Consider the following 26,378-nt stretch of genomic DNA (forward strand, 5'->3'; position numbering starts at 1 on the left):
ATGGCAGTAACTCATCATCACTATCACCATGTACTGACTGCCATCCTCACATTATGCTCCTGCAGTTCACAGATGTGTGTTCAGTGAATAACACAGGAAACAAATGGTTGCGCACACTGACCAGTCCACAGATGGCCCTACAGATGGGGTTCCCTCACAAACAGAGCACTGCCTTGTCAGTTTTAAAACCTGTAGAATAGCCATTACCACACACAACTTTTTAAACAGGCAGTAGTCTCAATGAAGAATAGCTGCACTTACATGTTGTAGTCATGTCTGGCACATCACCCTAATTTCTTTAGGGTATTTCCCACTGTGTATGTTGTTTGAGGAATATCCATATATCAACTGTTATGCCATTTACCAAACAGCAGATCTAGGTACCACTCGCAGTGACTGTCATGGGCAAACACCAACATGATGTTCCTAGATATTGTACTGTGTTTCCATGCGATTGGTTATGGGAACATCATCACAGCTGTTCCACATGCAATCATCTAGAGGAGGACTGCAATAGGTGCAGAGGCCAGCACCTGATCATGACCATCACTTACAAAACTCAAGCTGCTGCTGAGCAGATGTACAAATCCACATCCACCAGGGAGTGTGTGGGAGGGACAGACAGAGGCAAAGTACATCAGAGAAGGGCTTAGAGACTAAAACCTAAGCATTGTCTGTCACACACCTACCAGTACAGAGGTTTAAACCCCTGACTGACTAGTCATTAATATTACAAGTGCATGCAGTCACTCCATGTGCCACAAAGCTGACATATTGCTGTGCTGTAAGAACATATATGTGTGCTGGTGAGCGACATCTGCAACAGAGATATAGTAGACATACATTAGGTGTAGCACACATGGCTGTCCATATGAACAGATGTCATTGTCAACACAACCACACTCTCTAATGGACTCACATTGACACTCTTTGCCAGGCCCACAAATACACTTCCTAACTACTTAGTTTGCCACACTGCAGTAATGCACAGGTGCTACATGCACCACAGGGGATATCCGGAGTTTCTATGGGCTAGGGCATGTGAACATGTTTGACATCTGTCTGTATGCCATTGGAAGTTATACTGGGAGTGACTGTGGTTTTGAGCATCATACCCCACATGCAGACAAAAGGTGCCAGTATTGACATGCATGTGTGCATTGTTTCATGGGTGCGTAGTGGTTGGCTGCTGGGTGAAGGGTAATCCTTGGCATCACGCCACCCAACAATGGTGTGCAGTGTGTTACAGGGGTGTAGTGTCTGCAATGTCCCACACAGATGGGTATTGTATGAACTGTCTTGACATCCTGGTTACCATTGTGTATGGCCATAGGTTTGCAATGCATGCCATGTCTGTGTTTGATAGTCCTTGACATGGACATTGCCTGGGATGTGCACATCCCACAATAATGTACAGTGACATGTCAAGTGTACCTCGTTTGGCTGGCACATGTTGTGTACAGACTGTTATCCTCTGATATGCCAATACTGGCCTGGTGTGGCAGGACCTGCTTATAGACAGCAGGTTGACCCTGCACCTGCATTGATAACATGATACAGGTATTCCCTGGTGTCAGTGGCATTGGTCCATACAGGGCACATTGTAAGGCATTGCGTGGCCTCTGTGGGTTACATTTGATGGCACCACATATGTTGCAGGCATCGAGTGGGGAACATAGTGAAGGCACATTGTCCGCAATTATATGCATATTGTACTGCTGTACAGGGTGCCATGCCCTCTGAAACCCACTGCAATCACACCATGCCTGCTATCTGTCATCAATTTGCAGGGTACTAGCAACATAATGGGATATTCTAGGCAAGTGTGTTTGTGTATGACACATGGGTTCAGAATGTATTCCGGGTAATAGTAGGGTTGCATAATTTGTTTACCAGGCCTTTTGCCAGATGTAGGGGTATGGCTTGCCAACACAGTCCCTTGGCTAACTGACATCTGTACTCCTCGTGAGGTGGACATTGTGACATGTAATATGGACACCATATAGGAAAACTACAAAATCCACTCCCCAACATGTCCAGTGGTTAGACACACACAGCCACCTCCACACAGGCTCTGACTGTCAAACACACCTGCCATGTCTTGGAATAGAATCCTTACCTAACTAGTGCAGCACACTACAGCATTATGCAGTTACAGCAGGTGCTACAAAGATTACTGGGTTATAGTAGGACCAGAGGTGTATTATTAGGTGGGTGACAACAGCAGGATTGTCAAAGGTGTTTATGTGAATTGTAAAGAGTGTGCATACTCTAAAAAGCATTGTTCTTAGCTCAGGCAGACAGAGACACACACACAGTTGGTCTCTCTTGGAATAGAACTCCTATCTAATTAGTTTATCACACTACAGCAATACGCAGTTACAGCACGTGCTATGGAGAATACTGGGTTATAGCAGTCCCAGAGGTGTATTTCTAGGTGGGGACATCAGCAGGATTGCCAAAGCTGGTCATGTGAATTGTAAAGAGTGTGCATACTCTAAAAGGCATCATTACTTTCTCAGAAAGACACACACACACAGTTGGCCTCTCTCGAAATAGAACCCCTAACTAACTAGTTTATCACACTACAGAAATACGCAGTTACAGCACGTGTTATGGAGAATACTGAGTTAGAGCACTCCCAGAGGTGTATTTCTAGGTGGGTGACATCAGCATGATTGCCAAAGGTGGGCATGTGCATTGTAAAGAGTGTACATACTCTAAAAGCAATGTTTCTTTCACAGGCAGGCAGACACACACAGTTGACTTGTCTGGGATAAGAACACCTACCTAACTAGTTAAACATACCACAGCATTATGCAGTCACAGCATGCACCATGGAGATTACTAGGTGACAGCAGTCCCAGAGGTGTATTTGTAGGTGGGTGACATCAGCAGGATTGCCAAAGAAGGGCATTCCAAGTGTACTGTGAGTTGTACATGTCTGTTACTGTTGTGTACCCGCTACTTACTGTCACAAAAACACATTAACACTGCTTAAAAGTGTCTTATGCAGTCCTAATTGACAGTATCAACAAGGCCTTGAACCCTAGACCATGCACACTGAGGTCACTGGACATATCACTAAGCCATCTGGGTTGTATACGTGTTGCATGGAGTCTATACTGCACATCTTACTATAGGTATTCCACAGTACTGAAAACAAATGGGACAGTCACTTTGTGTACATATGTACAGTACCCTTGAATGTACTGTTCTCTGTGAAACAACAAAGACAAGTCTTCATCTGTACAACTGTCATAACTACATATATGTGTAATATATATATATATATATATATATATATATATATATATATACAGCTATGGGATGTGTACACACACACACACACACACACACACACACATGTATATATAATATATGTGTGTATGCGCATATACACAGCCATAGCCATATATATATATATATATATATATATATATATATATGTGTGTGTATGCGCATATACACAGCCATAGCCATATATATATATATATATATATATATATATATATATATATATATAATATATATATATACGTCTGAACACCCTTTGTGACACCGAAGAGTTCCAAAGGAACTGACGTGTACACAAAACAGAGGCATCTCTTGTGTTATAACGTTTACATCTTAAGCAGTTCACCAGAGAAGGGATAGTTGTTGTGTATGTGGAGTTTTGGGAGGAGAATGATGGCTAATGTAATCTACTCCAGGGATTGTGGAGTTAGGGTGGGGGAATGATGGGTATGGACCTACACCCCAGCGACCACTTCTGTGTCACTGCTCGATAGTGGCACAGGAAAATAACATACCCAGCTGTAGTCATGCTTGGCTGTGTATTCTTTACCATTCCTAATTATGTAAAACTTTGTAGACACCGGTCATCACAGATGGCTACCATGATGTGCTAAAAGACATTACACCTGTGCATGAATGGCTGCAGGGTAGTCACACACACACACATACACACACACACACACACACACACACACACACACACACACACCCTTGCCAGTATTGTGCATACACGTCTTACCTATGTAAATGTAACTAGTGTGTGTGTCAGCAGTAACTAGTACAGTGATATTCAGTTGGGGTATGTGCCACAGAACACATACATTTATACTTACTCTGATTCCACTTCTGAGCAGGGTGACATCACATGACCGATTACTTGCAGTGGGGAGGGGGGAAGGTATCTCTCTGGAATGCAGCAAAATCCACTCTCATGGCAAGATGCAGGCACAAATACACACATACAACCACACTCAGCCATTTGCTGACACACACACGCACACACACACAGTTGCCAGTTGTGGGATCAGAACTCCTGCCTATCTACAGATCACTATTACAGTTCTACACAGTTATGAAATGTGCCACAGAGATTACACATTCCATGGCAATCAGACTGCCCTTCTAAGATTGAGGACAACAACAGGGAGACTGTTAGTCACAAAGTACATAGCTGTAGACCTGAGTGTTTAAAGTAGGTTTCCATTACAACCTGTATGCACAAACAAGACACATCATCTGCAGGTAGGCCTGAGAGGTATAGTTGTAGCACAACAACAACCTGAACTGGAGTATGGCCATTTGTGGAATGGACAACTACTATCACTATACAGTGGGCATGCTCATACACTTAGTAGCACAGAGCCATTTGGGATGCACTATGATTACAACTACACAAGGTTATACTGGGAATGCTCATACACTCAGTAACAAAGGGCTTGTTGGATGCACTGACTCAAATTACATAAGGCGGCAGTGAGTACGCTCATACACTTAGTAGCAGAGGGCTGTTTGGGATGCATTCTGATTCTAACCACTGAAGGCCACAGTGTGCATGCTCATACAATTACATGTACAGAACATGTTGTAATGGGCTGTTTGGGATGCATTCTGATTCTAATGACTGAAGGCCACAGTGTGCATGCTCATACACTTACATGTACAGCACATGTTGTAATGGACTCCTATTTTAAACACGCAGGTTTACAGCTAGGTACAGCTTACCTGTCAGTATATATGCACATCATACTGGTTTACTACCTGATACCTGTATGTGGCCCGTAAATTATATATCTGTGTCTGTGCTGTGTGATACACATGCATATATGTACATGAAGTACCGACATATATATGTTAAGTATGCTAATTCATGCATGTATGGATGTGACAGTCAATAGGTAACCTGGGTTGTACAGGTGGATGCTACCTATAGCATGTGTCACACACACACACTGCACTGAAAGGCATACATTGATAGCAGGTTGCGAACAGTGGCATTATACGTGGAACAGTGGCATGTGCAAGCATAATGTGTGAGCCACCTTGTGTAATGGTACTGAGGTGCAGGTGTCAAGATGACCTCTCCCAGCTGTGTTAGTAGTTGTCATTATTAGCAGGACTGCTACCCTAAGTATATCTCACATTGGTCATATACAGAAGTTCTGCTGCTGTCAGTCACCTTACATGAGGCATTTTCTACCAAGCACATTAATGCCACTTGCAGTGATGTCATGGTACTAGTGACAACTGCTAGACCAAAACAATGAGCCAATGCCCTGCTGTTGTTATGAGGTTGTCCAGTGTCTGTCATTCCGGGCTGTCATGACTGAACACCGAGCCTTCAGCTCAGAGCACATGCATCCATGTTTCACGTGTGTGTGGATAATACCTATGTCACATTTACCCATATAGCCACATTACAAGGCAAATGTCCTACACCCAAAAGTAACACCCTGACACCTACAAGACAATTGAATTGGATGCTTATGCTAACCAGTGCTAGATGTGTGGCTTTAGTAATCCATTTGATCAATGTAGAACCTACTATGGAGAATACTGACATCTGTGCAGTGAGGAACACCTTGCTGAAGGCTCTGTAGTGCACAATTGCACTACCACCATATGACTCAGATCCAGACATGTGGGCCATAACAGTGTTATGGAACATTCCAGGTGGTGGTGTACAGATATTCATAAAGGCTACTCACATATAAAAACCACTACTCTGACATAAAGCTTCAAGATGAGTCAGGTACAGGTGACAGTGGCAAATGCTGCATTCTAGGTTGTATCCTCATATACATCCACCACCTTGTCCCCAGACTACCAACACACATCCATATGTGGTATGACACAGTATGGTAGACCACCAGATAACCCTCGATTGGTGGACTGTACCTAGGCCTACATCAGCTGTGCAACATACCCATGTACAGACACAGCTGCATTATGTGTTATGCAATGCAATAATACCACTGTTTGTAACCAGCCCAGTTGTACACATACCAGGGTCCTTCAGATGCTGTCAGCATTAACATGGTCGACTGTTGCTGTACACCAATAAACAACACCCTCATGGTTGGATATGACCTAACTGTACCTGCCCTGGATATGTACATCTCACACTCGTACAACTTAAATGACATTACCATAGCTTTCATTATCCTTTCTACATACAGGTGGCTACAGTCATTACATACAAGCACATGGCAGATAGCATGCTAACAGTACATAAGGTTTAATATTTATGTTAACAGAGGTAATATTCCCTCTCTACTGGTCACCCATGACACCTATCATATCATACAACAGCCCATGTGGCATGTATGTCTTTAAACATGTTCACCTAATGCAATGCCTACAAACATACCCAAATAACAAGACCGTTTGACCTACACAAGGCCTGTATTGACAGACTCAGGGAAATCCAGCTCTGCTCTGTATGTTCCTGAGTAGTCACAGGTGATATATTCATGACATGTACAGCGATGTGTGGCCACAGCTCCTACATATACCCCCTGTCATCAATTGCAAGCCATGCATGCTGTGTGCTGTCTGGACATTAGCCTTGGTACCACAATAGCCAGTACATGCTGAGGTGAGATGTTTACAAGCCACAAACCTCTCACATGCTTGAATGAGTGTACTGCCTAGCTCTAACAGAGCACATTGCTGGCACTCTTCCAGTAAACATGAGGTGTGTGTGGCAAATATGATGTGCTCACTGTTGACCATTACAGTGCCCTGGCTTCACCATGTCACTGTCAAGTAAGAGTTTGTAGGAGCATGACATGGAATAATGCTGTGTGTGTCTCGCTGATATATGCTGTTGTCATATATGTACACTTGGCTACTCGGTGAAGGCGATGGTGTCCTACCAGTACACAAATACAACATCCATTATGGTGTAATGTTTGGCTATGTTTCACACAGTGTGGGGAAGGTGTGGAATGTATCCTCTTGATCTGCTAGTGCACTTATTGATGTAGACCGCATATGAGTACATGTATTGATGTTTGTGTAGATTCCATGTGTGAGCAGTGTCTGATGTCTGAAGGTGACTGTTATCTTAGTACATCATGCTGTTGCAATACAGCCTCAACATTGCCAACTGTATATGGTGATATGCTCTAAGTACAGTACTCCGTACATGAGGTATGGACAGATGTCTGGATATGACTACTAAGTAGTGGGGCTTCTTTGCAGATGAATGATTAGTGAGGACAGCTCACTGCTGTGTTACAACCAGTCCTACAATAACCTGTGTAACTGCTAAGGTCAGGTTTTGTTAATTGAAGTGGAAGACAGACAATGTAGAATGCTGTAAGGGTGACACTGAAGGCAAACCTCATGACACCTGTAACAGTAATACCTCCCCTGTGCATATATTGTGCATATATCAGCAGAGTTGACAAAGGTGAGAATCAGTAAGCATTGTACCAGATGTGATAGTGCTGTACTTCTGTAGTACTTATCATGAGATAGGCAGGTGTTTGATTCACAGTACTGGCACGTGTGGGTGTGTGTGTCCATATATGTCATGTATGGTTGGGAATACATCCCACATGTTATCATGCTCCTGAACACTGTTGCTGACACCAATACAGAGTGAAGTGTAGAAGGAAAGGCATAGGCAGGTGGTTAAACCTCACACATGTAAAGTGTCTGCATGTGTGTGACATAGGTGTATATCTTTGTGAATGCCACAGTGTGTGTGTGTGTGTGTGTGTGTGTGTGTGTGTGTGTGTGTGTGTGTGTGTGTGTGTGTGTGTGTGCATGGCTGTCCGTTCCCTGGAGTGAGGCTGTATTTTACCATAAGGAAATGTTAATGCCCCCTCCCCCCATCCACTCAATGCAATCTAGCATCCCTGTTGATATCATCAATCATAGATGGGCATTCTAACCACCTGTTAACATGTACACCTTGGGGTGTGACCTGTTGTTACATAGCCTACTGATGGACCCCCTCCCCATGTACACTCACTGCACTCTAGTATCTCTGTTGATGTCCTTGATCTTAGGCCATTCCAACTACCTGTACATGTGTAATCTCTGTGGTGCGTCTGGCAATTGTGTAGTACTATAATGATGATATGCACATAGGCAGGAGTTCTCATCCGAACACTGGCACCTGTGTGTGTGTGTGTGTGTGTGTGTGTGTGTGTGTGTGTGTGTGTGTGTGTGTGTGTTACTGTGTCTGTGAATCCCTGAGTGTGTGGGTGTGTCTGTGTTTGCATGCTGTCATGGCATTAGGTATTACTGCTTCCCAGTGAGAAGCCACTATTTCACCTGGCCTTTACCCTTGTCATCCGGCATACTACTCTTTTACCTTCTCCGTGCTCCAGGTAACTATACCTGTGATGTTACCCACTATGGATGTGACAGTTCTGAACACAGTAGCTTACTACACAGCTATCATGCTCTTGGATCATCAGAACAGTAAATATAATTGAAAAATGGGAGAATATAACTGTGATGTGGAAGCTACAAAGTGCATGCAGGTTTTGTTATACTGTCCTGTGGGTAGTCAACATGTACATATGGGATGCTAACCTCAAACACCGACATCCCCCAGCACGTGCAACTACACCTGAAAGAGGAAGGAAGAACATCAAGATCAACATGCTGTCAAACGTACAAAATGCATTCTAAAACTGTAATACAAGGTATGTCTGCTGCCTGTCAACACTACTCAACACTATTAATCTACAATTGTCTAACTAGTATGTTCACCCTGTGCATCGGACCATATTAACATGTCCCTGCACCGATGGAGTGGATGACAGGGATGCGGCACAGGCATCATCATATGCACAGGGTGATAATGTTTGCCAGAGGCCTAGGCTGTGTCATTGGATGACATCATGTGTGTGTGTTAGGGCCTATGATATAATTGGGCGTGTGTGGATGTTATGCATGTGTGTGTTGAGGTTCCCTACATTTGTTTCCAGTGTGTGTGTATGCATGCACACAAGTCTGGAATGTGGCTGGCCTACACATGGGTATTATTGACAGCTGCAGACTGTACAAGGCAGGTTTCACAGTTCATGGAGTCCAGTCATGGCCACGTGACCTGCGACTTCCAGGGGTTGCACAGGCACTACCAGACTGAGGTCCAGATTGGGTACTGTCTGATGACACATGTCCACTGGAATTGTGTCCCTGTTGGGACCATCCAGGACCAAGTGCACATGGCCTGCTGTGTCCTGGTGTGGACTGCACAGCACCATAGGTTCATAGGTTCATACTAGGCTATCTGCCCTGGGGCAATTATAAGCCTAGCCTGATTCTGTATGGCTTACGCCACCCCTTGATTTGAGTATACTGTGCCCTTTTTAAGGTTTAGTTTGCTGTGCCTCAGTCTAATAGTGACACGGGAGTAATCCCTGGGACAAACCTACTATCCCCCATCCACCTATCGAGATTCTTCTTGAAGAGATTCAGTGAGGTGCTCTGCTTCACATGAACTGGAATTCTATTCCAGAGCGAAGGGAGCCTCTGGGTTATGAACCTGTCCCTCCAGCAAGTTCTATTTATTTCTGTGCTGAGGTTCAAGTCCCTCGAGCGTGTGGCTCTAAGGGATTTAGATTTACTGAGGTGGAGCATGTCCATTAATTCTGGATTTGACATAGCTTTGTATGTCAGGCATAGATTGCCTCGAAGTAGGCGGTATGCAACTGAGTAGAGCTGGAGTTTTTTTAACCGAGCAGCATATGGCATCTGTCTGAGACCCTTGATCTTCTTGGTGAGATACTTTTGGGGTCTCCCCAATTGCTGCAGGTGTTGGGTAAGGTACATCCCAAAAGGGGCATTGTATTCTATGATGGGCCTGATGAGGGATGAATAAAGGGGCACGATTACCTCTCTTGATCTAGATGTGAAACCCTTCGTGATGAGGTGGGCTATGTAGAAGGTCTTTCTAACCACTTTGGCAATGTGGTTTTCAAAGGAGAGATTGCTATCAACTTGGGTCCCTAGGTCCCTAATAACTTTCTCTGTAATGGGTTTCCGCCTATGTGGTAATTTGTGGGCACATTGTTTTTGCCAAAGGGTATGACTATACATTTTTTGGCATTTAGCTTTAAACCATGGCGCTGGCATCAGTTATCTGTCTCTGTGAGACCTTTTTGAAGGATGTTTGTGTCAGCTGGAGAGTCGATTATGGTGTCCAGTTTGCAGTCGTCTGCAAACTTGGCGAGCCATAGTCCTTCCACGTTTGCCTGTACCTCGGAAAAGTATATACCAAATAAGAGTGGTCCCAGGACATAACCCTGTGGGATGCCACTTGTGACAGGTTTCGAGTCTGACATGGCTCCAGCAGCTCTCACTCTGTGGGTTATGTCTTTGAGCCAGTTTGTGACCCATCTTGTGACATAGGGGTTTATATTTAAGCTGGATAGCTCATCTATGATGCCGAGTGGGGTATTGTGTCAAATGCCTTTGCAAGGTCCAGATGGGCTGTGTGGACTACCTTCCCTTCATCTATGGCTTTGGTGACTGTTTTGAAGAAGTCAACCAGGTTCAAAAGGCAGGATCTGCCCTTGACAAAGCCGAACTGGGTAGGATCTAATGTCTGTAGGTCCACAATGTCTTTGTTTATGAGCTCCATGATGATCCTCTCCATAGCCTTGCAGACTAAGCAAGTCAGGCTTATGGGGCTATAGTTTCCAGGGTCCGTAGAGGCTCCACCTTTGTGGAGCGGGACCACTGTTGCTGTACGCCATTCTGTGGGCACATATCCTGTAGTGAGGCTGAGATTGTGTAGCTGTTTTATTTGAGGGATTAGTTCCTCTTGGAGTTCATGTAGGACGCAACCTGGGACGCCATCTGGTCCCATGGAAGCAGTGTTTTTTGCTTTGGAGAGGCCAGCCTTCACCTGAGCATCAGAGATGTTTGGGAGGCAGCCCTCTGCTGGGATAGATACTTGATCTTTTGGGGGGGAGGGGCGGAGAAGTTTGCACTAAACCTGTCTGCCAGGATATTGGCGATGTCTGTGGGTTCAGTGTATTTTTTGTCATTTAGAATCAACTCAGAACAAGTCTGGGAGTTGCATCCCAGGTTCCTAACATAACTGAAAAAAGCCTTATGATTGTCTTTGGTGTCCTGTGCAATTTTTCTCTCGAAGCTGGCCTTGGAGGATTTTATGAGAGATCATAATTTTTTGCTAGTACTGATCAGAGATGCCTTCCCTATTAGGGATTTTGCTTTATCATGTAGTAGCGTCCTCCTCCTGTTGTACAGTTTATTTATGGCAGGGGTCCACCAGACTGGACGCCTGCCTGTGGATGATTGGGTCTTGGTTTTGTTTGGGATAGCATGATCCATGCATTCCTGGAGATGTCCGGAGAATGCGTTTATATAGGATTCTGCAGTTTGGGCCGTAGTTTCCACTGTCCCTGGGGCCTTGAAGGATTCCACTTCGGTTTTGAGAAGTGAGTAGTTCACTTTTGAGAAGTTTTTTACTGTGGTTTTTTGGGCTGGGGTCGGGATGTGGACATCCAGTGAAATTAATTTATGGTCTGATCTTACCAATGAGGGATATACTTCTGGTGTGGAGCATAGAGTCCCCATGTTGGTAATGATCAGGTCTAGTATGTTGTCCCTTCTTGTGGGAGTGGTGACTAGTTGTTCCATAGCATTTGAGTTTATAATTTCCAGGAACCTTTGGGCTAAGGTGCTGGGGCTTGAGTAGTGCTCCCAGTCAATGTTTGGGTAGTTGAAGTCACCCAATATAATGGTGTTCGGAGAGATCTTCATGTCCTCCAATGGTTTCAGGAAAGCCGAGTGGGATTCCTGACTTTGAGAGGGTGGTCTGTAGGATGCTATAAAATGAAAAGCAGTCTTGCCCACTGTTAGTTGCACATGGATGGTCTCCGATACTTGCAATGCCACTAACCTGGAGGTGTAGATATCCTTGATAAATATGGAAACTCCCCCTCCTTTTCTGGTTTGGTCCGGGTTTTGGGGCTGAAAAGCATGATATGAGGTATAGCCTGGTAGTGCTGGGGTGCTCTCTGGAGCCTTGAACCAGGTTTCTGTCACTGCACAGATATCGATGTTCTCCATACTGAGGAGAGCTTCGAGAGCGTGCATCTTGAGGTTAAGACTTCTGGCATTAAGCAGCATTACCCTTAGTTTCTTGTTCCTTGTGCTGTCTATGGGGGTGGGTTTGACTTTTGAGCCTTCCCTAAAAAAGGCACTATGGGGGTGGCAAGAGCCTTTGCCAATATCTGAAAGCCCAGTGGTGACAGGTGCAAGCCGTCCCTAGCGAAGCAACGTGGCTTGTCGAGCATGTCATCCCAGGCTGACAGACACTGGATCCCCTTTGAATGACACCAAAATTTTAGCCAATTGTTAAAATCTATCATGTTGTCTTTGTACTGTGGCATCATTCTAGGTGAGGGTAAGATGCTGCTCAAGGTCAGGGTCATACCAGCCTGGGCTACATGATCAGAGAGCTCCTCTATGTCTCTTTTCATGTAGTCCAGGGAGGTACGTCTCAGGTCATTCACACCAGCATGTATAATGACCGAGTCATATTTGTATTTGCTTTGGAGTGACCTGAGTGCTTGCGTTATGTGGCGGATCCTAGCACCCGACAGGCAGCTCACCGTGACCTTCTCTTTATTCAGCCTGGTGAGCGGGACGTCAGTGTGTCTGACAATAGTCTCCTATTACAAGAGTATCAGGTGTGTTATTCAGCCTTAAGGGCTGTGGCTGTTTGGCACACTGACTTTGTAGGCTATGTGTTATGTGTGTTTTGTTTTGAGGTAGCGTTTGCTTGAATGTCTGCTTTGGAGGTCTCTGTTGCTTAGGTAGATTTTTATTTAGAGCCTCCGGGTATGTTTTTGTGTATTTATGTGTTTGTTTCGCTGATGTGGTGGGAATATGTGATCCTGGAATTGTGTTATGTGAGGTTACCTTCTCCTCCTGACTGGTTACACCAGTTTTGAGATGAGAGAGCTCAGTCTCCAGTTTGGCTAAATAGTTGCATCTCTCACATATATTTGAACCTGTTTGGAGGAGGAGAGGGTTGTCCGCGTACATGAGACAGTTGTAACATTGCCTCAAAATTCCCAGATTCACCAGCTGGACTGGAGAGGAAACCATTGACTGACCTTTGGACATCTAGAGTAATATAGGGAAACTGAATTTAAGACGGACCAATAGAGGACAGGGTAATCATAGGGAGTATAAGAGTAAGTAGTGCTTATGGTTTAATAGTGCTAACTGTACTACTGCTGCTACTGCAACTATGGGAGCAGGCATGTGCAGTAACATGTTCACGTAGACCTACAACAGGTGATGTAGCTGACCCACCAGATGTTCCAGCACAGACATTCCATGCTTGAGAATTGACATGCCACAGTCAAGAACTCCCACCATATCTCCCAATCATCTATCCAAAACATCTGCAGTATGATGGTGAGCATTTGCAAGTGCCTGGATGTTGTCTCTTAATGAATGGACAGCATCCCTCTGAAGCCTCAGACCTTCTCTGTTGTGCCCTTCAGCACATGCCTGTGCCTCCATTACAGCCCAAAACATGCATCTGGTGACTCCAGCTAATGTGCTTTGTCTCGCAGGGGCATGTTGACTACTGTGGTCCTCCTACGAGCAGCGCTGGGCACATGCCTGTGTGGGACATCACCAGTCTGTTGACTGGGATCATGGTGTGCAGGCACACCTTCCATAGTCTCCACAATTCCCTGTTCCATGCTACCACCCACCAATTGTCCTTCCTCTATGGCCAGTGGTGATGGGGTATGTGCAGGCAGGGGAACTGTGTGCGAGGATGAGGGGGAGACAGGTGGAATGGCAACCAATGGCACAGATTCAGCCGCTGACAACCCTGCCTGTGCCTCAATCATACTATCATCATCACTGCTAGAGTCTGTGGGGACATTAACATCAGGTGGAATGCAAGAGGGCAATGCACCTACATTAACACCTGTGAGGGGAAGAGAAGAACCGCACATTACAACTTATACCAGAGACACACACAGACAAACAGACACACATGCTACATGCAGGTGATATGGCAGATGTTATTCAGCTTAGACAATTATAGTTTCAGCTTAGACAATTATAGTGGTAGTTACCATACATCCCCGAGTTGCACACAACAGCATGCATGTGTTATAGCAGACGGCATGCATCTTATACAATTATAGTAGTGGTTAGCATACATGCCTGTATTGCACCATTTTTGTTAGCAGCCTAGGCCCCATACCTGCAACACAATGCATGTACTTTGCACCATTGTACCACACTGCCATGGTGTGAGCAACATACACCACATGTTAAGAGACCATCACTGACCTTTGTACATCTGCCACTGATGCTTTCTGTTGGCCACTGCCCCTATGTGTGAGAACATGAGCAGCAGGGTATGCCAACTGCGTACTATGTTTGCTTGAGCCCTAGCTTGCATATCTCCCCCAAAGCAGTGCATGTCTGTTCAACATTATTCCACCTACCGCTGAGCTGAGTTTAGACATTGTTCATGTGGCTGTACACACATGTTTGATATGGCTGTCCCTATTTTGCAATGGAGCCACAAGAACAGCACAGGTTTACAGTACACTGGTCTGCTGTGTGGCGTATGATCTTGCCAGTCACATGTATTATGACATGTCTTCTGCTGACATGTTGAATGGCATGCATACATGTGTAAAACAATGGAGTCCTTTCCAATCTACAGTACTGTAATGGTGCCCCAATGCAGGGACGTGTTATACTAACATGGGCCTTCAGCTGATGCAATGTTGTCTGTCCACCCTACAAATATGCAGGGACATACTGCACATTGAACTAATGTGCATAGCCATTACAGGGCATCATGTGGCTTCACAATTGCTATACAGTGTGAGCTACAGACACAGTTCATAGCCATGACTATGTTCACATACAGTACATATCTAATGTGGAATATGACCCACGTCACTGAGATGTATACACAATAAACCCTAATGTGGAATGTGTAACACAGGTCACAGAAGGGTATACGGATGACACCCCTGCACATCTGCAACCATATTACTGATGCCTGGCAACTATGCCCACACATGGCTAACTTATCAGTACTATATGTCCCACATGCCATCTGTGTACTTCACACACATGAGGAGCAGGCATGACAGTGATGTCTGACACCAGAAAGGTGAATGTACTGTATCTGTGGCTTGATGTGGTTATATGTGTATGTTGTGCAACACATGTATGTATTTGGATACTGTATAGGTGAATGCTTCCATGTCGTGACACACTCAAGATGTTCAAGACATGTTATGCGTTTGTTTCATGTTATGCCTACACAAGCTGTGCACAGGCCTGTATGATGTTTAGCGTTTCACATCTGCAATATCACCATTACTCAAGGACCATAGTTGTATTGCGTCGAGCCAATGTACAACAGGGTGTACACACATGTACATCACTTCTACTGTGTGTCACTTCATGTCTCTGGCCATCCTCCATGGCCATATTTACACATGTTCTGTCCAATGTTGTGATGGCTATCTTATTTCACATGTCAGTGTTATCCCATATGACATTCACCCATCGATGTCATGTGCTCCACTGAGGACAGGGTTATGCAGACAAAGGGTGGTATGTATGGGTTGTGAGACATGTTTTGCAGGATAGTTGAGCAGCATTGCAGTCAGCCCACTACATGTCATGGACATGTCAGGTAGCACATGACATTGTGTGACATTCATAGCAAGGGTATACTCCACAAGGGCGTATCCTGTGGGCCAGCCATACTCCAGCTACAACACATTTAGAGTGTGTGCACACATATGCTCTCTGCACAGTACTGTTCGTATTCCCAACATGTGTAATGCTGATATGTAGTACCTGTCCCTATAGTGGAATATACCTCCACCATTGTATTCACTGTTATCCACACATCTGGCAATGACAGTTTGGAAGGTTTACTGTAGATGTTTAATATAGTCTTCAACTGTTTCACATAGGTAAACACTGTGATGCATTGCAGGTCTGACTAGTGTCCATTAACAGGACAACCATTCATTATGTCTACGTGTATTATGGCAGATAGCATGCAATTAATATGTTCCATGCATTAATCAAGCCTGGTAAATAATAACTATCTCACCTGGCACAGGCTGCTGTCACTGCAAAATGCCAGAGGTACCTAAACAGGAGTGTCACAGCAGTAAGATCATTATCCACACCTATGTGATACCTACAGGGTGCCATGTCAATATTAGCACATAAGCCAATACAATACACTATATGGAGTATGCACATCTGTGCATACATAGAGTAGCAGACTATAGTATAGTATGTGGCATGTGTGCATAAATGCCTTGCATATGATATTACATTACATATTGTATACAATAACACATATAACTATGTGAAATATAGTTGTGTTTTATGTGCAGTAGTGACTTACCAGGCAACTCCAGGCTCAGTGGTTGAGAGACACCCACCTCCACAATACCAGCTAAAACCTGTGGATGGAGGTCTGCAGGTGTCCCCAGGTTGGCCAGTAGCTCCTCAGTACATGTGAGTGAGTGCCCCCCCCCAACTGTTGCATCTTGTTCCCTAGCGACCACATTAGCTTGCTGTTTTGCCCATCTTATGAGGTCAGTGCAGTGTCGGCGCACCTGCTGATAGGTGCAATTGTGACCGCCAACATCATTTACCCTCCTGCAGATTTCCTCCCACAGGGCATCCCACTGCTGTGCATCTTGTGGCACATGACTGAAGAGCGTTGTGTCGTTGTCTAGGTATGGGACGAGGACCTCATCCTCCAAGCAGCTGTATGCCAGCAGTCTGCTATGTGGCATACCTGGAAGACATAATAATGGAGACAGGTCACCGTAACTCACAGTACAGCTGAACATACATGTGTATCACATTTATTAAGATTACAAATACATCTTTGCAACTCTACATGACACTAACACCACTGACATGTAGAAGTCACACACATTTGACACTTACTGGTGATGTGATGTTATCGTCATATGTGTGTGTGTCATGTGATGACATTGCTCATACACCATGTGGATGTTGTCTTGACTTGGGCATGTCTGTTTGCCTGTGCTGGTGTCTTTACCTATCAGCACATGCCTGGATGTGTTCGCATTAATGCAACCAACCTTAATGTTGTGTATATGTCACATATATAGTCATATATAGCAGTTAGGGACATGACCTGTGACCCTGCAGACTTGCAAGCATGTATGTGTTTTGCCATGTACATCTGCATGGCACTGTACAACTGTGTGGCATCCTGACATGTATTGCCTGTGTTGCACATGTGTAACACATGGGAAGAGTAGCTAGCCTGATGGTATTTGCAGGGTTGGATATCAACTATAGCATGTATGGTCATAGTGATCAAGGAGGCTATATGCCCTGGTCCATTTATGAGCCTAGGCAGACAGGTTACCTTGCTGTAGGCAAGAGACAGGTATGTTTCAGTGGCCAGTTCAATCAGTGCCACAGAACTGATCCACAGGGTTACTGATATATTTAGCATGCGGTCATCACACCATGTCACAGACAGGGGCGATGTGCAGCTTTGCTGGACAGGGATGCATAGTATGGCAAGAGTATGTTAAGTGTATGGGACAGAGATCTGTCAGGCATGTTGTGATCCTTGTACTAGAAAGGTGGATGTCCATGATGTATGTGTTTATTTGGGATCAGGATGTGTTAGGTGTAGCATGTCCAACACCTCTGGGTTGGACATGGCTTTATTCAGGGTAGGCTGCATGCTACATAGTGCAGCAAGGGATTGGGAAGGGCAGTGTAGGCCATCTACACATGGGCAATAACCCTTAAAGGAAATATGTGATCTATTATGGGTCACATGGGTGTTGAGTATGGCTGAGCAATTATCTCTATATTCCTGGATGGCACCCTGTCATGATTAGCGGTGCCAGATACGACTACCTGGCTGGTGTGGTGAAGTAACTATCAAAGGAAAGTACTGTCCAGCTGCATCCCATACACACAGTTGCCATTATGTTGACCGCTGCCTAGGTGGTAGTTAATGGGTACAGGGTTTGTAACATAGGGGATGACAATGCAATACTTAGCTGTCAGATTGTGGCCATACATCACACACCACACATCTGACGCACTAAGGCCCTTCTGTATGTTGAATGCAGCACACATTGAGTCAACTATTGCTCCTAGTTCATAGTCATTTGCAAACATCAATAGGCTGATGCCTTCTGTGTTAGTCTGTGTGGTATAGATAACAAAGAGGGGGAGTACCAGGAATGACCCCTGTATTACTGTGGATGACGCTGGTTTGATGTACGTGTATTAGTCAGACATATTCTGTAGTGTTGGTTCTGCCAGCAGTCCAGTTGCCAACCAATACTGTGGCATAGGAATATACACCTAGTTTACTGAGTGTAGCTGGAACACAGTATGGGTGATGGTGTTGTATGACCTGGCAAGGTCATAATATGCAGTGTGAATCAACCCTACTGTCATCTACATCTGTACAGAGTACATCAAATACGTTGACCACGGTTCATGGTCGTACAGACCAGACTCAGCAGGGTAGCTGTGTGCACTATGTCCCATTATCAATGGTGTCTCCCCCTTTGTGGGGTGTGACAACTGTTGCTGTGCACCATTCGGTGTGTACACAGCCTGACATGGAGCTATGATTGAACATGATGTGTATGTGGAAAGCTGAATGTTTTTACATTTGTGTAGTATACATCCTGGGATGTTGCCAGGTCCCATGAAAGCTGTATGTATGGCTTTAGAGAGTGCAGCTTGTACCTGCATAGTCGTTAGTACAGGGGCCCTGTAGTGTACATGGATATATTACTAAGTGCACCTGTTGGGGGGGAAGGTGGGAGTGGGTTTAGGTTCTCCAAGACCCTATCTGGATAAACAAGTGCTATTTCTGTAGGTGCAGTATTTCCCATGCCATAGTACTGTGCAGCACAGCAGGTCTTGTTGTTGCCATTATGATTAATGACACCACTATAGAATGCTCTGCACTTGGCCTCATAATATGCAGCTGATTAGTTTCACAGTAGCTTTGTGTGGTTTTATATGGTGTATCTGCATCTTACTGAGGCTGACCAGGGATCACCTACACTCATGTGTGTTCACTCTTGCAACAGTTACTACCTTCTGTGTTACAGTTTAAAGCATGGTACTACCAGTTTGCCTTCTTGTTTGTGTTGGGTTGAATCCTGGTTCTGTTTTAATGGGGTGGGAGGTTGGCATAATGGTTAAGGTGTTACCTTACAGACACAAAGTGCAGGGTTTGATTCTCACATGGGGCAATTGGCTAGGTTTAAAATGGCCCACAAGAGCACTTAGCCTAGTACTAATCTTTGAACCTATGAATGGCACAATCACTGCACATACGTGACTGCTTAAGGTTCATTTGTGTAGGATTCTGCATTTGCACATGCATTGTCCATCTGCATGGGTGTCATGGCAGTCACCACTCTGCTTTTAGGAAACATAACATTGGCATTGGAGACTAACTATGTGTAGCATACTGTTAGCCCTATTTTGTGTGACTACTGTGACCCAACATGCATTGAGCGCAGGTGTTGGTACATGAGGAGTCTTCCCAGTTCATAATGGAATAGGTGAGAGTAGCCATTATTATGGTTCTGTGTCAGACCTAATGTTCCCCATTACAGCACATTAGTCCACAGCCTGGTGGGTGATCTGTCTCAAGCTGCATTTTGAATTCCACTTTGGTACAAAGGTAGTTGCTCAGCATAATGCACCTGAAGTTATGCAAGTGCAGCTAGCATGGAGGTGTACATATCCTTCAGAAATATGGAAACACCTGCGGCCCGTGTGTTCCAATAAAGGATAATGGCAAGAGGTGAGGTATGTGTTATAACATGGTCATGCAGGTGTGCTCTCCGTAGTGTTGAAACATGTCTCAGCCACTGCACAGATATGTTCTCCATGTTTGGGATTGATATATGTGTGTCTGTATAGTGTTTCTGACATGTATCATTGTGTAGCGAGACTCGCAGTTTATTGCTTGGCTGTCCCTGTAACAGCAGTGTCCCTTCACTTGAACTGTGCATGATGAAGGCACTATAAGGAGAAGCATGAGCCCCAGTAACAAGATTCCCAGGGGCGAAAGGTGCAGGTCCTGTCTGGCAAAGCAGCATGGTCTGTCAACCATGTTATCCCAGGACAACAGATACTGGATACCCTTTGATTTGCACCACTACACTAGACAATTGTGGAATACAATCCTTTTGTCCCTGGACTGCAGTATCATTCTGGCCAATGGCAGAAGGCTACCCAGGCCTTGGGACATACCTGCATGGAATTCAAGACCTGACAGTTCCTACATGTGTTTCCATGCAGTCCAGGCTACTGCATCACAGGTCCTGCACAACCACATGAAATATGTCATACCCATGTGTATAGTCCAAAAGGTGGTCTGAGTGTATGGGAATGTGGCTAATCATGGAAGAAAGGCAGCTTATAGTATGTATGCTCTCGTATAGGTTGGTTTGTAACATAGTGCTGAGTTTGCATTCACAAATGAGTACTGTTGGGCATGTTTCCAGTCACGTGTTCTGAGGTGTGGCACAGTTATGCAAACCCTGTCATACAGTTTGTGTATTTTGGTGTCTGTCTCTTCCTGCTTGGGGGGGGAGGTTACTTGTTTGGCCAGATACATAGACATGTCTGTGAATGTGTGTGATTTTTGGTAGTGTGTGTGGGTGTCTTTACTGTGTTCTGGTAAGGGTATTTGTTGGTTCTGTTGATGAGCTGTATGTGTTAACCTACATCTGATGAATGTCCAGTCCAGTTATGGCTGTAGATTGGGCTGCCTCCCAGCTTATCCCTGTAGCTCCATCCCAAACAATGTGTGGGGCATGGTGTTAGGTGGGTTTGGCAGTGTACATGGCACAGAGATTACATTAACCCAGGATGGCCATATACACAAAGCTGACATTAGTAAACACCAGTAGCTGAATAGTAGACATGCCTGTTTGAGCATTCAGTACTACAAGTACCAAGTACTGTATTTAGTTTACATATTGCTTATGAAGATGTTTTAGACAGTGATGTTCACATGTAAATATTTGTGCTATGGATGTGACAACACTGGCTATTATGGAAACATTGTAGCTACCTTTAGCAGCAATCCTCCTCTGAGGAGCACATCACATCATGTTAGTTGATTACAGATGATGCAAGTGGCTACAGGTCCGTTTTCTTCCCTGGGTATATACTCACATATCCACCAGGACCATGAGCTCTGTTGGGCACAGACACCCACTCTCCAAACAGAGGCATGTATCAATATACTCTGTTGCCACTATCAACATGATCAGGATATAATCGGATAGTGTCAGCTATCACCTATGAAGTGGCTATTAAGCATGGGTAGCTGTCTCCTACATCTTACACTCCTTACTGCAGATGTTACACTGGAGTTAAAGATGATATGCATTCATTACCAGTGCTGTGCACTACCTTACATGCAGTATGTGCAAGCGGCTGTTAGGTTGGCAATGAGAGGTTGGGTTACACAAACCTGGTAGTTCAACCAGTGTGTCTGTACTCTCAATATCCACTCTATGTAGGTGTGCACATAGCCATTTGGCCCAGCCTTGTAACAAGGGTCACTGCACATTTGCATAGCATGTACACATGCACAGCTGTTATTGCTTGCAAAAGATACTAGAGAGGTCCAGCCCTGTAACAAGGGTCACTACACATTTGCATAATATGTACACAGTCACTACACATTTGCATAATATGTACACATGCACAGCTGTTATTGCTTGAAACAATACTAGAGAGATCCAGCCCTGTAACAAGGGTCACTACACATTTGCATAACATGTACATATGCACAACTGTTATTGCTTGCAAATGATACTAGAGAGGTCCATCCCTGTAAAATGGGTCACTACACATTTACATAACATGTACACATGCACAGCTGTTATTGCTTGCAAACGATACTAGAGAGGTGTCCAGCCCTGTAACAAGGATCACTACACATTTGCATAACATGTACACATGCGCATCTGTTATTGCTTGCAAATGATACTTGAGAGGTGGATATTACATGTGTTATGTGCATGGATAGTTACCTGGCTCTTCCAATTATCTTTGCTATCATGCTGCTAAACTGTCAGATGAATACAAATTATATGTATCCTGTTATTGAGTATTGTAATTGCCAATAGACATAACTACTGTTTGCATAACATAACACAACTGCTATGTAGAATAGAATACAGATCTGCCTAGAATACTGTACATTACACAGTTATTGGCACAATATCCCAAAATGCACACCATATTTGCACGGTAAGCCCACCTTTAACATGTTCATCTTACTTATACACCCATACATATGTCGACTTTTACAATATATCGACACATACTATCCCCTGTTATACCACATACTTGTTAGACCAATCCTGACACTGACAGTGGCTGAAAGCGAATTGGTGGGTTCCAAGCCCATATCATCCCTTGTGGTGTATGCGGAGTTTGCCCTGTGACCTACAGCAGTACACATATGAAATACTACAAGCATTACTACTGCTCAACAATACATCGCTACAAGATAGCTATTTCCACTATATGCACTGATTACACTGTAATTCTTATAGTACAGGTACTACATACACAGACATACTACATGTTATACATACCTTCTTAGTAATCCGAGGTGTTATTGACTAGTATAATACTAATTTTGGTTCATCTTTCAGTGTTTTGTACTGTTCTACAGGTAGATACAGATGATTTGAATGTGTGACAAGGCAACCTTTTATAGTTACAGATCAGTAACATGTGTTATCCCGATGACCAATTGGTGTTCCTAAGTAGCTAATTACATGCACATCAGCTGCGCTGCTACTGCCTTAGCCAATGCCATAACTGCAGTGGAGTATAATTGAGTACTTCACTTGGGCGTTGTCCCTTTGCCTTACTTGTGAGGAAGACAGCATGGAAGTGTTGTTTGGAATCTATTGCAACAGCTGTATGGAGACGAACAGTAATATATTGTGTGTAATGCCTTGAGGATGTGGTCTAAATGTGAGTACTGCTTTTATATTTCTGAACATTGCTACTTGTGCAGGGTTTGTCTGTACCTAATACTTCTGCATATGTTTCAGTCTGGCCAGGTTGTTTGACCAGTTCAAGGCTGCATAGCTATGCATATAATGTTAGGGGGTTTACAGTGTGCTTACCAGACATATTTAGTTTGGTATTACTGTGTATCATACTGTGCTGACAATCAGTACTTGGTAACACTTCCTGGTGTACGAACCTTTCAACCCTCTGAAATGGGATTAGTTCATACAAAACCTGTTACATCGGCAGCTGTTCAATTGTAACCCTCTGAAATGGGATTAGTTCATACAAAACCTGTTACATCGGAAGCTGTTCAATTGTTTAACGGAAAAACTATTTCACATAGGGCCATGTTAGTGTGTCTGTGTCCAGGTATGTTAAGGTTTCAGCAGATGTTGTACAGTAGTTGAATAATTGGTTATGGTATGACAGTATGTATTGATGTAATTATTTTGGTTGTGGGGTAGATGTTGGTGGGTGTACATAGCACATGCAGGTGTTTAGAAACCCCTTTTATACAATGTCTATATGTGTGTGGGTGTTCTTTCCCTATGTGAACACCTATCCGTTAGGGGACTATGGTAATTGCAGGCTGATTCATTAAGGCACTATTAACTGCATCCTGTATAGCATGCAGGTACTGTTAGTCCTTGAATCATTTTGGCAATACATCAGAATGTAATAAAGTTTTGCAAAATGAAAGCTGTCTGTGTATTTCTGTCATGGATATTTGCAGTCATTGCAGTTGTGTTGGTGACTGTGTCCATAGAACATATTTGTAATAGTGTATTGGCATATACTCATCATATGTTATGTTCATATTGTTTGCGGGGGTGGAATGTGTGATTGCTATGGTCCATGTTATACTCAGATATGACCACTTCGGATGTTGTCTACAGACATGTATGTATGTATACATGTACATATGTATATATGTATATAAATATATATTATTGCATACGTTTATCTGTATCTCCATAGATGTGTAGATGTTTTTAACCTATATATATATATATATATATATATATATATATATATATATATATATATATACACACACACCTTTAATTGGGTACATGGTGGGTTGTCCTATTTCAACACATTCCTCCCTTTTGTGTTTTAACCTGTCTGCATACATAACTGGAATAGATACATCCCAGGTAGCTTAGTGTTAGGTTACTCTGACAATGGAGTACATGGTTGCAGGTTCTACTCCTGGAAGGTGTTATTATTTTACCTCTTAGAGTAGTCACTGGTAGGAAAAGTGTGAATAACGCACATTTACCCAGTTGTAAGCAGGTTTGCCCATGGTCTGTGCAATGTTAAGCAAAGGTTAAACCTGTGAAGCACTTCTCAGTTTACCATGTTTCAGCACTGCTTACCATCACACAAACCTGTGGAAACCCGCTTACAACTGCTTAAGAGTGCTTTAATCCACATGCATCCAACAGCCCTTATTCTGGCCCTCAAAATAACCTAACAGCCCTTGAACCCAGAACCATGAACACCACAGTCACTGACTTTACCACTAAGGCATCTGAGATATGTACAAATATTATGGTGTTTAGAATATACCTTGTACTGCAGACATTTCTCACTACTGAAAAAAAATGTGACAGTCAGTTGGTGTACATATGTATGATACATGTTAATGTTCATACGCTTGTGAAATTAGGTGTTGCAATGTGACATGACAGGGTGTATTATGAATGAGAAAGGTTCTTGCTTTGTGTCCTTTTTATATTGTCCCAATACTCCATGTATACCCCTCCAGTTCATTTATTGGACATCTGACCCAGGCCCTCCTTGATGCATGATTGCAATACCCATAATTCCTCCCCCACCCCAATCTTCACATACACAACAACCACCCCTTCTATGGTGAATTAGGTTAATATTGATTGTTATAATACCAGAGCTGCATGTGTTTTGTGTACACTCTAATTCCTTTGGAGTGCTTCTGTGTCACAAAGTGTGTTCATAGATGTTTATATATATGGCTATTGATGTAACTGTATAATATATATATATATGTGCAGACATCACTGACATGTATGTATGTATGTATATATATATATATATATATATATATATATATATATATATATATATATATTTTTTTTTTGTATTAGTTTGTAACAGTAATACATATGTAGACTGGAATGTGTTGGTTAACAAACTGCAGTACATTACAATGTACTGCACATATGTACACAAAGTGACTGTCCCATTTGTGACCATTACAGTGAAATGCATATGGTATAAGGTGTAGTCTCAAGACTATGAAACATGTATACACCTCGGATGGCTTAGTGGTAAGTCCCATGACTATAGTGTGCCTGGTCCAGGGTTCAACACCTGCGATGCTTTACAAATGTTTCTTATTGCAGAATAAGGCTCATTTAAGCAGTTGTAAGCATGTTTAAAAGTGATTGTGTGACATTATAGCAGCGGTTAAGCACAGTTAAACAAACTTAGTAACGTATAACCTGTGCGCACAAACACGACCACATCTGCTAACTACTCAGGATATATAAATGTCAGTGAAGTAACATCTCACTATGTGCTGACTTAACATTACATTCTCTGTTGTCTGTACTCTCCAGCACACATGGGTTTATATGAGTGTTTTGAATGTTTATTATACAGATGATTGCTACCTATATATGCAAGCTGTGATTAAGGTATACTTTTGCACATGATAAACATCCCTGCGTTTATCGCGATTGTAACCTCGAATGCACAGATACTATGCAGATTCTGTAACCATTACACTGTTGACATTAACGTTGCTTTCACCTATTTCCTATTTAAATGATTTCTATGTGTAAGCTAGGCTAAGCAAAGGGCGTAGGCCCCCAAACTCATTGAGCTTCACGTACTCATGAAATAACAACATATAACAAATGTACTCTGAGACAATACATTACATTCCTAACTACATTAGGCATAGCCCCTCACTGACACACTTCAAGGGA

The sequence above is a fragment of the Protopterus annectens genome, chromosome 1.part1 (assembly GCF_019279795.1).
Source record: "Protopterus annectens isolate FY-2018-M chromosome 1.part1, PAN1.0, whole genome shotgun sequence".
NCBI classification, from domain to species: Eukaryota; Metazoa; Chordata; order Ceratodontiformes; family Protopteridae; genus Protopterus; species Protopterus annectens.